We start from the raw sequence: 4,596 nt of genomic DNA, 5'->3' as shown, positions 1-4,596 counted from the left end.
CTGTTTAAATTACTCTCATATATGTTGAATATAAATTTTTATTTTGGATTTTCTCTGGTACCAGTACAACTGTATTGACCCCTACCTCCCAGGTTCGAAGGCTCAATATAGGGTTTCGGCAAAGCAGTAAAGTATTTAGAGAGAAGTGATCAGTGCAGTGGTTAGCCTTCTTTGTTTCAGAAGGTCTATTATAGCAGATTATGTTATTTCTTTTGTTTTGGTTTACTGGGGACCTTGTCCCAGTTTTCAGATAGTTGTCATTTGATCATGTAGTAGAGATTTCGCAGATTATTCTAGATGTTATTAAGTTGATTTTGGATTTCATTACTTATTGTTAAAATGAATTCAAAGTATGACCATGTTTCTGTATCAGATTGTATTTCTACATCTTCCCTTATTATATGAATGTTGTGCATGACTACCAGATAGAGTAGGATATCCGGGCCTTTATAGTTTGGTATGTCTGTCATGGCCAGGCCCTAGTTTGGGTGGTAACATATATATCTTTCAATAACTAACCATAACACCCAATTTTGTCCTAAGTTGGTTGGCTATATCACTTGTACAAGGGTCTTCGCTATTGGGGAATCTTCTTTGGAAATAACTATCAAGGACCTTTGGTGTGGTATGAGGATTATGGCTCGCAATATTATCTAAACCACATATGTGATACTTTTCATCAACATTAATGATGAATCTGTCAAAACTTACGTATTTCACAGCCCTTAACCACTACTTATAGTTTGGATTAGCACATCTAATAGAAAAGACTTTTCTTGAATTTATCACCTTCTTTAGTCAAATCTTTTTTCAAGAAAGCAATAAACAAATAAGTAGATAGTTTTATCTTATCCTTGAATGATATTCCTTTGTAAAAACCAGTCTTGTCATCTTGATGATTGCCTAAGTGTGTTAAAATAGAAAAACTATCCACTGTATGTCTCACAACAACGGGCGTAGGTGTTTGATTATCATCCTGAATATTCATGCCTAGATCATCCAATTTATCATAAAACATGTATTGTTGTTCTTCTTCTAAATTCTAGTTCTCATTCTTTCTAAATTTTTCAACCATGTAAATCCTTAACACCGGCCTAGCTGAATCACTCAGATAAGCATGTAAATGAACCTTATCAATTATCTTGAAAGATAGTACCCTCTGATTTTCAAAGGAGTTGTGCATGTAGCTGATGACGAGTTCTTTCTATTGATAATTCAGTCCATAATAGCTGATGATTAAGTTCACAAAATAATCATACGAAACATCACCATGGACTGTCATAGCAATTGTCTCTAGTATTTCACCCTCCTTCCAATGCCAAACATATCGATTGCTCTTCTCAATCCGTTCACATGACAATCTACTCCTATTTTTGTTATCCTCCATTAGTGATATCTGAATAAAGAAAATTGTTAGAAACAAGTTAATAATGACATGATAATAAAATTAATAGTGATTGTATAGTACTACAACAGTAATATGTGGCAATAGGTGAATAATATGTTGCAATATGTGAGTTATCTATTACAATAGATGACTCACTTTTCGGGATTCGTGTTACGGTACTATAGTACCTGAAACTGATTTCAACAGATAAGTCATCTGTTGGAACAGGTGACTCTTCTGTTGCAACAAATTATTCATCTGTTTCAACAAATGACTTACCAGTTGGGATAGATGTTATAGTTCTACAAAACCTTTGAAGCTAATTCCAACAGATTAGTGACTTGTTGCAACATATCACTATCCGGTTTCAACAAATGACTAATAGTTTTGTAACATGAATACCAATACGTGAGTCATCTATTGAAATACAAAACTCACTTGTTGCAACAAATGACTCTTTTGTTGAAATCAACTTTAGATTCTGATAGAATAGGTGAGTAATGAGTTCCAAAAAATAACTTCTCTGTTGCAAAAAATAACACGTCTATTTTAACAGATGAATCATCGATTTGATTCATGTTATATCACTATAGACATGAATAAGAAATCAACATATCAGTCTTCCGTTGCAATAGATGAGCCATATGTTACAACAAATGTTTATTGCAAAAGATGACTCATATGTTGGATTTATGTTCGTGTTCTAGCCATTGTGGGAAAACATTAGTAGCACTATACCCACATGAGAAATTCAACTAAAAATTATAATTTTATTTACTAAAGTTACAATAAAGTAATGCTAAGGTGATGTACGAAATAAAATTTGACTTAAAGAATTTGTCAAGTAGCAGCAGTAGCGGTAACAACAACAACGATGGTCAACATGACGAAGATGATGATTCTAATGAAGAAGAATATTTTGATAATGAAGCAGAAGATGATGAAAATAATAGCAACAATAATGAACAACACAATTCACAAAGAGAGAGAAAATAATAATAAATGAGAAGAGAGACAAATGCACATTTTTTCCTCTGTTTTTAGTTATATTAGGTTTTACATTTTGATAAAAGTGTAAATTAAAAAACTTGTGGGGTATTCTCAATCTTCTCTTACTTTCTTAATCCATAAAAAAGTTATTGTCACTTACGTGAATTATTAAAACTTCAGTAATGTACAACTCACTTGCAATCTCTTTTGTCAGTTTTAACTAAATTACCCAACTAACTAATGCTAAACTTATATAAGTGTTAAATTTATTTATCAGTCGTGGCTCTTAGATACAGTCACTCTCAGCTAAATTTAGAGCAACAAGTTGCTGTTAGCTGGCATTGAAGATGAGAAGAGGTATTTGTCTGTGCAAAAAATGCAATGTTATTGTTCCCAATATTCCTTCTGCAGTTAGTTTTATTCTTCAATATACATCAATGTTGATAATGAGGTAAAATGTTAAGATGATGTTCTCACTCTCTTCCTTAGAATGGTAAGAATGAATCCTCTTCCTTCTCTTCCCGTAGTCTGCCAGCTATTTAAAACTATACTATGTATGAAGCATCACTCCTCTGATTTCTCTTTTTTGAGATATGCAGAAATTTGGTATCCAAAGTAATGGGTTCATTTTGTGTAGTGTGACTAACAGTTATTGTCTGATGCATCGTTCTGATTTTGCGTTTTCTGTTTTACCCATTTATGTGAAGTGTGACATTCCATTCAATGTTGTTACCTTTACCACCTTAATTAGGGGATTATTTTCTGAAAATAAGGTCAAAGATGCTATTGAATTGTTTAAAAAAGTGGTGATGGAGAATATATGTGAGCCCAACCAACTCTTGTATGGAACCATCATGAATGGGCTTAGCAAAAGGGGACATACTCAGAAGACCTTAAGTTTACTCCTGCTAATGGAACAAAGGAACATTAAACCTGACATATTTAAGTACAGTATTGTTGCTGATGCCCTCTGCAAAGATGGAAACCTAGATGCTGCAAGCAACCTTCTGAATGGGATGAAGCAGAAAGGCATCCTTCAAGACATAGTCACGTATAGTTAAATAATTGAGGGTTTTTTTATGCTTGGACAGTAGGAAAAGGTTAAGACTTTGTTCTCTGAGATGCTGAATTTTAATATTTATCCAAATATGCTCACCTTCAACATACTATTAGATGGACTATTCAAAGAAGTGAAAGTCGAAGATGTTGAGGAAGTAATGAAACACACGGTCGGACAGGGTGTAGAGCCTGATATAATCACCTACAATGTGACAACGGATGGATATTATTTGCATGGTCAACTATATTGAGCGAAGAGTATTTTTGATATCTTGATAGATAAGGGCATTGTGCCTAACATTTTTAGATATAACATACTAATAAATGAATTTTGTAAGAAAAAAATCTGGCCGAGGCCATGCAATTATTTGGTGAAATTTCTCTGAGGGGATCAAAGACGAATATTGTTACCTACAATACTATCCTGCAGGGTTTGTTTGTTGTTTAAAGATTTAGCGATGCAAAAAAAAATTATGCCAAGATGCTATCTAGGGAGCCTGTACCTAATTCATCCACTTGTCACTACTCAAGCCGAGGCCCTGGCCGCGACGAGCATACCGAACCATAATGGCCCGGGAGCCCATCTATATCTAGCAATCATGCACAATGATCATACAATATGAAAATATGTAGAAAATTACCATATGGAAACATGGTCAATATCATAAGTAAACTGAATAATTCGAATGGAAGTACTTAACACACCAGTTTGTGAAATCTTTAATAACATGAAAACCAATAGCTATCTAAAAACCGGTACAAAGCCCCCAGTCGGACCATAACTCAAAATCTGATTAACAATGTTTAACAACCAGGCCTTCCGGAATAAGGGAGGCTTACCAACATCAAATATTTGACACACCAATCTACTTTTTAGAGGGACCTGGGGACTGTGCCTCAGATTCTGAAATATAGGGGGTTAATACAGATGTACTGGTATGCAGAACAATCCAAATTAATGTACTTTTATACAACATAACTGAGAGCAATTCATAAAACATTTTACATACGATATATGAAAAAACATGGGCATACTTAAAGTCTTTGAAACATTTCTTGAAAACACGACTCACTTTTTATCTTAATTCTTAGATCCCTCAGGCTATATGGAATCCGCCCTAAACTCTGCGGTCAAGCCCCTAACCCATGTTTGCCGCAAG

General features: G+C 34.2%; 1 pseudogene; it reads left to right on the top strand.

The window, feature by feature from the left end:
* The first annotated feature begins 2,724 nt into the window (after positions 1–2,724).
* On the top strand, positions 2,725–4,004 carry LOC107874451 (annotated as a pseudogene).
* Positions 4,005–4,596: the final 592 nt, after the last annotated feature.

Source organism: Capsicum annuum, chromosome 6, assembly GCF_002878395.1.
Source record: "Capsicum annuum cultivar UCD-10X-F1 chromosome 6, UCD10Xv1.1, whole genome shotgun sequence".
Classification (NCBI taxonomy): Eukaryota; Viridiplantae; Streptophyta; class Magnoliopsida; order Solanales; family Solanaceae; genus Capsicum; species Capsicum annuum.
Note: the sequence above shows the minus strand (reverse complement) of the source record. Positions and strands in the feature narration are given on the sequence as shown.